This window comes from Salmo trutta, chromosome 27 (genome assembly GCF_901001165.1).
Source record: "Salmo trutta chromosome 27, fSalTru1.1, whole genome shotgun sequence".
Classification (NCBI taxonomy): Eukaryota; Metazoa; Chordata; class Actinopteri; order Salmoniformes; family Salmonidae; genus Salmo; species Salmo trutta.
Genome location: NC_042983.1, coordinates 24,822,734 through 24,834,954, shown reverse-complemented (window position 1 = coordinate 24,834,954; position 12,221 = coordinate 24,822,734).

Sequence of the window (12,221 nt, the reverse complement as noted above, 5' to 3'; positions counted from 1 at the left end):
GAGAATGCTACCTGCCCCAATGCATAGTGCCAAATGTAAAGTTTGGAACAATGGTCTGTGGCTTTCTTTGATGGTTCGGGCCAGGAACTTTAGTTCCAGTGAAGGGAAATCTTAATGCTACAGCCTACATTCTAGATGATTCTGTGCTTCCAACTTTCTGGCAATAGTTTGGGAAAGGCCCTTTCCTGTTTCAGCATGACAATGCCCCCCATGCACAAAGCAAGGTCCATACGGATATGGTTTGGCGAGATCGGTGTGGAAGAACTTGACTGGCCTGCACAGTGCCCAGACCTCAACTCCATCAAACACCTTTGGGATGAATTGGAATGCCGACTGCTTGCAAGGCCTAATCAACCAATATCAATGTACAGTGAACTTCTCCATGTTTCGCCCTTTGTTTTTCTTCTTTCTCTCTCTCTCTTCAGCTTTGTTTTTCCACTCAAACCACCATGTCTGCTCACCAGCATCAAAGTCAGATGTTTAAGCTCTTTTTCTTGGCAAAGGGAGCACTCTGTCTACATGCACTCTTTCTTCAGGTTCTCACAGCACAAAGACTCAATAAGGATCTCAATGTTGCTGCAGCTGATCACTTTGTGATACTGTAGTTCGTCAGCCATGAACTGGAGGTTAGCGTGGGTTTTGCAGAGGCATGTGTCCCATATCTTGGATTGTTGGCTTCCAACCTTTTTCCTTCCAGCCAGTATTCGACTTCTCATTCCTGTTGCAGACAGACGATGAGGAATGTTCTGGCTGCTATTCATCTGGTGACGAAAGGGGTGTGTTGCCTGATAAGTAGGTCTACATTGCAACTGTTCTCTTTAAAGTCTGTCTTCTTTTCCGTTGGTTGCATTTCTATTGCCTTCTCTTGCTTCTTTGTTCTCGCTTTGTAAGCTCAGAGATAGATTTTATTTCTCCCTTCTCTTTTCTCTTCCAGTATCTCTCCCTGTCTTTTTGCAGATGTTCCTGGTATTTCTATGTGTGTGACCTCTGTGCTGTTTCATGTGACATCGTCTAATTAAATTCATTTAAAACATGATTAAATAAGCCTAAAATAACAGGAAGTACATTCTGTCATTACCACAACAGTTCAAGTTTGTGATGGAAATGACTGTGATCTAAATTACGCTTCTACAGTTTTTGGAGAACAATTACAGACTACTTAGCATGCTATGGCTAGTATTACAGCTAGCATATAGTTAGCTAGCATACACTTAATACATAAAATATATTTTTTTCATTTTATTATTCTACCACAAATTAAAGAAATTAAAGCCTGTTTGGAAATGACTGACAATAAAAATATTCTCGACAAAAGCAATATTTACCTACATTTTTCCATGTTAACTAAATTAACATTCTCTTGACAAAACTTTATTAATGAGGAATAGGTTCTCAGTGTGGAAATGACACCACTAACAAAGGACGGGTATATCTTGTGTAAATAACAATATAAAGGGCATACTCACAATAAATATTGATATAGATTTTATTTAATAGACTCTTTCTCTAGTAGATAACATTATATAATTAAGCAATAAGGCCCGAGGGGGTGTGGTATATGGCCAATATACCACGGCTATGGGCTGTTCTTAAGCACGACGCAACGCAGAGTTCCTGGACACAGCCCTTAGCCGTAGTATATTAGACATATATCACAAAACCCCGAGGTGCCTTATTGCTATTATAAACTGGTTACCAACGTAATTAGAGCAGTAAAAATAAGAGTTTGTCATACCCGTGGTATTGCTGTCAGCCAATCAGCATTCAGGGCTCAAACCACCCAGTTTATAATGTGTAATTATTCATGTTTTCTCCTAGAAGAACTCAAAAGTCTGGGTCAGGGACAGGGAAATGGAGGTATAAAATGCATCTGAAATGTTACTAAAATAATTAGTGTTAAAAAATCTGGGGTGATTGTAGTGTGAACTGAACACATAAAGTCCAAAAAATTGACCCTGAGGACATATAATTGCCCGTAGTTGCAGAATCACCCTAATACTGCTGAAGAATGAATTGCGGCCAGCGGGTCAAACAAACAACTAAAATGAATGAGTAACTCAGAAAAACAAATTGTTTGTCTTGGAATTCCCCCCAGGTGTCAGGTGACAGACAGCTTCATGAATAGATGGTATAATGTTTTGGTCTATTGAATGGTCTAGTCTAGGTTCCCATACATGATCAATGTTTAAACAGGAAGTTAATGTATCAATGGCCACTAACTACACTGAAACTCACAGATTGGGACAACACCTTCACATGAAACCCTGAATGTAGGTGGAACCGGCATCATTAAGCCTGGGCTTCCAGGGCTTCAGCCCCTGATATTTTTCGTCCAGCCCAGAACATTTTTTTTCCAGTCTGGTATGAGTTTCCATAACCACACATCACTTGCGCTATGCAGTATTTAAAAAATATATGTTTTACTGACATTTTTACTAGTATTATGATTTTTCTTCTTCTGCTAATTATGGCTAAACCCATGCCTATAATTTATTTTCTTAAAATCTGATTTTAAACCTAACCCTAACCTTAGCCCTATTCTTAACCCCACTACTAACCCTAATATTTTTGTAGCCAATTTTGTCTGTGGAATCTGACTTTGGGGATGTGTTATCTAGCGGGAACCCAGTAGTAGGCACTGCAAGAAGCCCCTTGAGTGGCACGGTAGCTGCTGTGATTGGCCAAGATTTCACAATGCAGTGGACTGCTCATGTCCCTTGACCCCTCCCCCACACATAAAGCACCGGTAAAATGTCAATAGGCAGTTCATTTTGCATCACCCGGTGGCCCAGGTGAGCGGAGTTTACACATTGTAAACCATTCAATTGGTCTTTAAGTGAAATCTCCACCCACCTGGTGCACTGGGCAATCCAAAACGAACTCGCCCTATGTCATCATTCAGCAAAATGCCTATCACTCAGAGTCTATAGTATAGCACTGAGCAAAGTGTGATAAGTTAAATTTTTGTCTTAATCTGTTGTTGTCTAGTACTGTATTTTTGCTAGCTAAAGCCATCTACTTTAAGTGCTGCCTGTCTTCCCAGTAGCCTACTTGGTGTGTGAACTTCTGACTGCTCATAACATGCAGATGATTGTTGACACATCAACCAGGATTAAAGGGCAGGGCAATTTGAGACTGTTGTTGTTTTTGTAATCAGTGGCTGTATTGGAGGGGAGTGATTTCTCCTGTCCTATTAGTACTTTAGTCTCCTCTGTTTTCGCAGCAGCAGTTGTGACGGTGGTCTCGTTGCCGAAGCAAAGGCAGTTCTGCCGAGTTGTTCTGCAGGGTTATTGGAGGAAGGAAAGAGAGGAAGGCTCCACACCACTCTCTCACTTGTGTATCTTACCTAGTTATTTTCAAATGATCTAACTTTGCTCTTTGGTAGCTCTGGTAACTATGTGTATGTTTTCTATCCCAGTTTGCTCCTCTCCCTGTAGGTTTTACAGACGCTCCCCACCCCTTGGCTGCAACCCTTCTAAGTTAGTGTACCCTGTGCACACAACCCATGTGGAATTCCTGGTCTCTGGCAGCGTTTGGAACTGCCGATCTACGGTCAAGAACGCTGAGTTCATCTCAGCCTATGCTGCCCTTCAGTCCCTTGACTTTTTGGCCCTGACAGAGACATGGATCACCCCAGAGAACAGGGCTACTCAAGCTTCTCTCACTTCATCTGACGATTGTATGTTTTCTCTAATGGTCTGAGAGCATCTATTCTCTGCGGTGGTGGCACAGGACTATTAATTTCTCCTAAGTGGAGAATTTCTAATTTCTCCCTCACACACCTGTCCATCTCCTCATTTCAACTCCATGCGGTCACTGTCAATGGTCCACTCAAGCTTAACATTGTAGTCATCTATCACCCACCAGGTGCCCTTAGAGAGTTCCTCAATGAGCTTGACACCTTGACACCTTGATAAGCACAACACTCTCTTTTGCATCCTTACCTCTTTTGACCTAACCCTTTCCCAGTCCCCTCCCACTAACAAGGCAGGAAATACACTTGACTTCATCTTTACTAGAGGCTGATCGCCTACTAATCTTACTGCAACCCCCCTCCAGGTCTCGTCTCTGATCACTACTTTGTTTCCTGTTCTGTCTCCCTTTCCTCCAATCCTTCTCCCCCAGGTCTTTTGAGTCTACCTCTTCGACCCTATTCTCCTCTCTTTCTGCATCCTATGACTCGTCTCCTTTCCTCCCGGCCAGCTCGGCCCTCCCTTCCTCTTCCGTGACTGAGTGACTTATTGCGAGCTTACAGAACAGGGCTATGGGCAGCTGAGCGAAAATGAAGGAAAACAAAACTTCCGGAGGACATGTCATCCTTTCACTCCTTCCTCTCAACCTTCTCTTCCTCTGTATCTGCTGCTAAAGCCACTTTCTATCATTCTAAATTTCGAGCTTCTGCCTCTAACCCTAGGAAACAATTTTCCTCCTTCTCCTCCACCCCTTCCCCCTCTTTTCTTCCTCTCTGCGGATAACTTTGCCAACTACTTTGAAAAGAAGGTGGACAACATCCACTCCTCACTCACTCAGCCTAGAGTCACTGTTCCCACTCACACAGAACTACCCTATGCCTTGAACTCTTTCTCCCCTCTCTCTCCAGATGAAATCCTGCAACTAGTGAGGACCGGCCGACCGATAACCTGCCCGCTCGACCCCATCCTCTGGTCTGGGGAGTTGCCTTCTCCCAGTTCTTACTCCCTCACCAACTCATACCTGACCACTGGCTGTGTCCACTCTGACTTTCAAATTGGCCCAAGTTTCTCTCTTCCTCAAGAAATCAACACTCGACAACTCTGACGTTAAAAACTACAGACCGTATCCCTTCTTTCTTTTCTTGCTGTCTCTGACCAACTCTCTCGCTATCTCTCTCAGAACGCTCTTCTTGACCCTAACCAGTCAGTCTTCAAGACGGGTCACTCAACCAAGACTGCTCTTTTCTGTGTCACGGAGGTTCTCCACCCTGCCAAAGCTGACACTCTCCTCTGTTCTTATCCTCCTAGCTCTATCAGTTGCCTTCGACACCGTGAACCATCAGATACTCCTCTCCACCTTCTTTAGGCTGGGCGTCTCAGGCTCTGCACACTCTTGGATTGCATCCTACCTGGCAGGCCGCTCCTACCAGGTGACATGGAGAGGATCTGTGTCTGCACCACATACTCTCATTACTGGTGTCCCCCAGGGCTCTGTTCTAGCCCCTCTTCTCTCTATACACCAAGTCACTCGGCTCTGTCACATCCTCACCTGGTCTCTTCTATCATTGCTATGTGGATGACACTCAACTACTTTTCTCCTTCCCCCCTTCTGACACCCAGGTGGCGAAACACATCTCTGTGTGACTGGCAGATATCTCAGCGTAGATGTCAACCCACCACCTCAAGCTCAACCTTGGCAAGACGAAGCTGCTCTTCCTCATGGGGAAGACCTGCCTGCTCCAAGACCTCTCTGATGGTTGACAACTCCACGGTGTCTCCCTCCCAGAGTGCAAAGAACCTTGGCGTGACCCTGGACAACAACATGTCATTCTATCCAAACATCAAAGCAGTGACTCATTCCTGCAGGGTTATGCTCTACAACATCCGTAGAGTACGACCCTACCTCACACAGAACGCTGCAGCCCGGTTGGTGTTCAACTTTCCCAAGTTCTCCCATGTCACCCCACTCCTCCGCACACTCCACTGGCTTCCAGTCGAAGCTCACAGCCACTACAAGACCATGGTATTTGCCTATGGAGCAGGAAGAGGAACGGCCCCTCCCTACATTCAGGCTTTGCTCAAACCCTACACCCCAACCCGAACACTCCGTTATGCCACCTCTGGTCTCTTGGCCCTCCCACCCCTGGGGCAGCTCCCACTCAGCCCAGTCCAAGCTCTACTCTGTCCTTGCACCCCAATGGTGAACCAGCTTCCCCCTGAAGCTAGAACAGCAGAGTCCCTGCACATCTTCCAAAAACACCTGAAACCCTACCTCTTCAAAGAGTTTCTTAATTAATCCAACAGCACCCCCTCCTTACCCCGACAAAATATGGACACCCCTTCAAATGAATGGATTTGCCTATTTCAGCCACACCCGTTGCTGGAAGCAATGTCAGCAGAAGAACTGCTTGTCGGGAGCTTCATGAAATGGGTTTCCATGGCTGAGCAGCCACACACAAGCCTAAGATTATCATGTGCAATCCCAAGCGTTTGTTGGATTGGTGTAAAGCTTGCTGCCATTGGACTCTGGAGCAGTGGAAACGCGTTCTCTGGAGAGATGAATCACGCTTCTTCATTTGACAGTCCGACGGACAAATCTAGGTTTGGCGGATGCCAGGAGAACGCTACCTGCCCGAATGCATAGTGCCAACTGTAAAGTTTGGTGAAGGAGGAATAATGGTCTGGGGCTGTTTTTCATAATTCTGGCTAGGCCCCTTAGTTCCAGTGAAGGGAAATCTTAACGCTACAGCATACAATGACATTCTAGACAATTCTGTTGCTTTCAACTTTATGGCAACAGTTTGGGGAAGGCCCTTTTTCCTGTTTCAGCATAACAATTCCTCCATGCACAAAGCAAGGTCCATACAGAAATAGTTTGTTTAGATCGGTGTGAAAGAACTTGACAGGCCTGCACAGAGCCCTGACCTTAACCCTATCAAAAACCTTTGGGATGAATTGGAACGTTGACTGCAAGCTGGCAGAGGGGGGGCGCAACTACGTATTAATGCCCATGATTTTGGAATGAGATGTTCGACGAGCAGGTGTCCACATACTTTTCAAAAGGTTAACCTGCAAGTAACGGAAAGGGGAGACCTAGTCAGTTGCACAACTGAACGCAGCGAAATGTGTCTTCCGCACTTAACCCCTCCCCTCTGAATCAGAGGTGCACTAGGGGGCCTGCCTTAATCGACATCATCGGCGCCCGGGGAGCAGTTGTTGTTGGAGGTTAACTGCCTTGGTCAAGGGCAGAACGGCAGATTTTTCCACCTTGCCGGCTAGGGATTCAAACCAACGGCCTTTCGGTTACTGGTTTAACGTTCTTAACCAATAGGCTACCTGCTGCTCCGATAAGCATTTTAATGCACTGTGTACTTCATGTATATACACGTGACAAATAAACTGTGTACTTCTTGTATATACACGTGACAAATAAACAAACTTGAACTTAGAAGGGAAGGGGGTGGGCATCCAGAAAGGGGGGGGGATAGGGCCAGCTTTGTGGTTAAATTGTGAAAAATATTGAAAATACATAGGCCCTTAAATTGTGTCCTCAAATGTTATGTAATCTAAAAATCTCACATTAGCTGGTAGACTGACAAAATGAAATAAATCATAGAGGTCTTATAACTTATTCAATTCTACAGGTAATTTTTTGGGGGCTCATGTTTCTTTATATTCATGTAGCTTCTTATCTGCCATGTTTGGAGTTGTGTTGCTCTGTTACGCAGACACTTGAATATATTTTTACAGTCGAGTTGCCCTGGTCATGTCAGTATACAGTACTGACTGTATACTGTTTTCTAAACTTCTCATTTAGAAAACAGCCTATGTGGCATCGATATGAGTCAAACCGTCAAAATTGACTACAAAGTGTAAATGGGATAATTTTGGTCATAAGTCTGTCTTGTCCAAAATTGAGTTTTGTGAGACTTGTGTAAATGAAGGTTGGGTTTGTTACAATCCTGCCCACAGCTGGCAGCACACAAGTAATCATCCATTTGGAGTGTAGCTGCACGCAACCCTATCTTAATGTCTGTGGTAAATTTGGGGTGACTTTGGGTATCCCTATGGGGCTAGTTATGGACCATTGGTAAATTACACAATGTACTTGGGACATGTTAAAATTCCAATAGCTCCAAATTTCAATGACTTAACCTCAAACCAACTATATATTGTTGAAATGCATATACAAATATTGAAAGCATTTAATGAGACAACTAAAAGATGTTCAACATGAAAATATTGTCCTATTTACATTATGTAATTTATTGACAGTCCCCAAATAGTCCGGTTGTGTAACGTTCGGCGTCAGGTAATGAGGAAGCGGACCAAAACGCAGCTGGGAGCGAACACATGTTTATTCTTTTACACCGAAATAAACACGTACACAAAATCAAGAAAATACCGATACGTTAGCTGCTCAAAATCAAAGAGACAACAACCCACAAACATCGTGGGGGGAAAAGGAACTTAAATATGATTCCCCAATCAGAGGCAACTAGCGACAGCTGTCTCTGATTGGGAATCGACATAACCCAACATAGAAATACGCCCCAAAGCAAGGCTATACCAAAACATAGAAAATAAACTATAGAAATGCCACACCCTGACCAAAATAGAAGAGTTCACCTGGTCAGGGCGTGACAGTACCCCCCCTCCAACGGTGCGTACTCCCGGCGCACCAACCTAAAGTCTATTAGGGGGGGGACCCGGGTGGGCGCCTCACCCTCGGTGGAGGCTCTGGCCCCGGGCGTGTTTCTCCCCCTGCCTCCACCCTAGCCCTACCCCTCTGGCCCGGACTGGACCACGGTGGAGCGGCATGCTCAGGCTCCGGAGCGGAGCCGCCGACCGGAACAGGACTGGTCACCGGTGGACCGGACACAGGCCGTGCCGGACTGTGGACACGCGCCGTGGGCCTGGTGCTGGGGACAGGGACGGGCCGGACAGGACCGGGGACACGCACCACCAACCTGGTGCGGGGAGCAGGGACGGGCTGGACTGGCCTGGGGACACGCACCACCAACCTGCTGCGGGGAGCAGGGACGGGCCGGACTGGACTGGGGACACGCACCACCGGCTTGGTGCGGGGAGCCGGGATGGGCCGGACAGGACTGGGGACACGCACCACTAACCTGGTGCGGGGAGCAGGAATGGGCCGGACAGGACTGGGGACACGCACCACTAACCTGGTGCGGGGAGCAGGGACGGGCCGGACTGGACTGGGGACACGCACCACTGGCTTGGTGCGGGGAGCAGGGACGGGCCGGACTGGACTGGGGACACGCACCACTAACCTGGTGCGGGGAGCAGGGACGGGCCGGACTGGACTGGGGACACGCACCACTGGCTTGGTGCGGGGAGCAGGGACGGGCCGGACTGGACTGCGGACAAGCACCACTGGCTTGGTGCGGGGAGCAGGGACGGGCCGGACTGGACTGGGGACGTCTGGCAGCTCGGGACAGTCTGGGCAGTCTGGCCACTCCGGCAGTTCAGGGCAGTCTGGCCACTCCGGCAGTTCAGCGCAGTCTGGCCACTCCGGTAGTTCAGCGCAGTCTGACCACTCCGGCAGTTCAGCGCAGTCTGACCACTCCGGCAGTTCAGCGCAGTCTGACCACTCCGGCAGTTCAGCGCAGTCTGACCACTCCGGCGACTGTTGACTGGCGGGCAGCTCCGACGACTGTTGACTGACGGGCAGCTCCGACGACTGTTGACTGACGGGCAGCTCCGACGACTGTTGACTGGCGGGCAGCTCCGACGACTGTTGACTGGCGGGCAGCTCCGACGACTGTTGACTGGCGGGCAGCTCCGACGACTGTTGACTGGCGGGCAGCTCCGACGACTGTTGACTGGCGGGCAGCTCTGGTGACTGTTGACTGGCGGGCAGCTCCTGCCCCGTCAAACAGCCCTTGTGCCCCCCCCTAAAAAATTCTTGGGGATGCCTCTCGGTCTCCCTAAACTCTTCCATCGCCCTGGAAATGCTCCTCCTTAACTCGGCCCATGTCCATCCTTCCTCTTCGTTCCTCTGCTGCTTGGTCCTGGTTTGGTGGGTTGTTCTGTATCGATTGGCGTCGGGTGATGAAGAAGCGGACCAAAACGCAGCTGGGAGCGAACACATGTTTATTCTTACACTGAATAAAACACGTACACAAAATCAAGAAAATACCGATACGTTAGCTGCTCAAAATCAAAGAGACAACAACCCACAAACATCGTGGGGGGAAAAGGAACTTAAATATGATTCCCCAATCAGAGGCAACTAGCGACAGCTGTCTCTGATTGGGAATCGACATAACCCAACATAGAAATACGCCCCAAAGCAAGGCTATACCAAAACATAGAAAATAAACTATAGAAATGCCACACCCTGACCAAAATAGAAGAGTTCACCTGGTCAGGGCGTGACAGGTTGAAGGTAATTGGCTAAATAACTCTTCCCACCTGTGAACACACACGAGACACCCACATCAAACCACACCCTGAAACCACCTCACGTTTGAATTCAGTCATGGCCGCTAGCATTTCTTAATGAACCATATCCAAAACGGGGCCAAATCAGGAAGTGCAGTCACCGTTTAAAACAAACTAATGACATGTTGTTCCTCTACATTGCTACCTTGCAGATTAACCAAGGAGGAGGACAGATGAGAACAGCAGGCCACTGGAGCACTTAGAACAGCAGTAGCCAGGGGAAATTGGTAGGGAAGAGGATGATTTAGGTGACCAAGACACAGGCCCAAAACAAGTTAAGCTACCCCAGTATCCCCTTGACCGTTTTGGATTGCAAAACTAAAAAGACACACCAGACAAGACACAGAGATAGCAACAGAAGAGTAGGATATGATGGAGAAAGACACACCAGACAAGACACAGAGATAGCAACAGAAGAATAGGATATGATGGAGAAAGACACACCAGACAAGACACAGAGATAAGAACAGAAGAATAGGATATGATGGAGAAAGACACACCAGAGAAGACACAGAGATAACAGAAGAATAGGATATGATGGAGAAAGACACACCAGACAAGACACAGAGATAACAGAAGAATAGGATATGATGGAGAAAGACACACCAGACAAGACACAGAGATAACAACAGAAGAGTAGGATATGATGGAGAAAGACACACCAGACAAGACACAGAGACCGTAACAGAAGAATAGGATATGATGGAGAAAGACACACCAGACAAGACACAGAGACCGTAACAGAAGAATAGGATATGATGGAGAGGGACACCAGAAGAACAGAACAGGCCATAAAAACAGAAGAGGATAGACAAAGGAGACAGTAACAAACAAGAACCTGAGACAGGAAACAGATGAAAAGACAGCAACAGACAAGAGACAGAGAAAGTGACAGAAGAGATGGAGAAAGAACAGAGTTTAGATGAGCACACAGTAGACAATATCACTACAAGCTGCTCTATAGATTATAATTAGTTTGATTTATTTGCAAAAAATGATAACAGGTGAAATGCAGACAGTGAAAAACTAAAACATGGTTTCCAAAGAATTTTCAGGTGAGGTGAAAAGGCCTGTAAAATTACCATTAAACAATTGTTTACTTTTACAGTTTTTACAACCAGGGCAGGGTAAGAGAGGAGGGTAGACAAGAGACAGCAATACAGAAGTGTCACGTCCTGACCAGTAAAGGGGTTATTTGTTATTGTAGTTTGGTCAGGACGTGGCAGGGGGTGTTTGTTTTATGTGGTTCGGGGTTTGTTGGGCTATGTTCTATGTTAGTGTAATTCTATGTTCAGTCTAGTCTATCTATTTCTATGTTTAGTTCATTGGATTGACCTTCAATTGGAGGCAGCTGTCTTTATCAAGCACAACCCGGGAGTTTTTCTCCTGCACTGCGTATGAGAGAATGGCTTAAGATACGGCTGCATTGGAAGAGCAAGTGTGCGGGCGCAATGATTTGAAAGTCATAAGGATCTCTTTAATGGCTTATAGCCCCGACTCCAAAGTGACAATTTTAGCATGTGAACAATTTGATAGTACAAATGCGATGAAGTCTGTTAGTTCATATGTATTTTCCAAAGCCTGCAAGGATGTCAACTTTTTTATGCCTATGTTTAGCTTTAAATGGAGGGATTACCCTATATTCATAACCCTGATGAATAAGCTGGACAGTCTTTTCCAAAATCGTGAACAATTACGTCGCTGGCCGCTTCTACCCTTAAGACATACACAGAGTCTACATGCAAGACGTTTGATCTATCCATGGAGTGAAAACTTACGGAGTCTTGACACGGGAGAATGGGAAACAGACAGTGGTTGGGGTCAGTGACAACCCCATACCATAGCATGCCTTTATCTGTAAGAAAGGAACAGTAAAAAAATATATATATATTTAAAAGGTCGGTACTAAATATTAGGAATTAAATAAATGGTTTTAAAGCTACCCCTTAACGAACGGGAATCTGTCATTTCTCTCTCGCCCGGGTCTGTCGCGGAGAAATGCAATGTCTTATTTTATACGAATAGTCTTTCCTACATTACATGTGTGTAACGGCTGTCGTG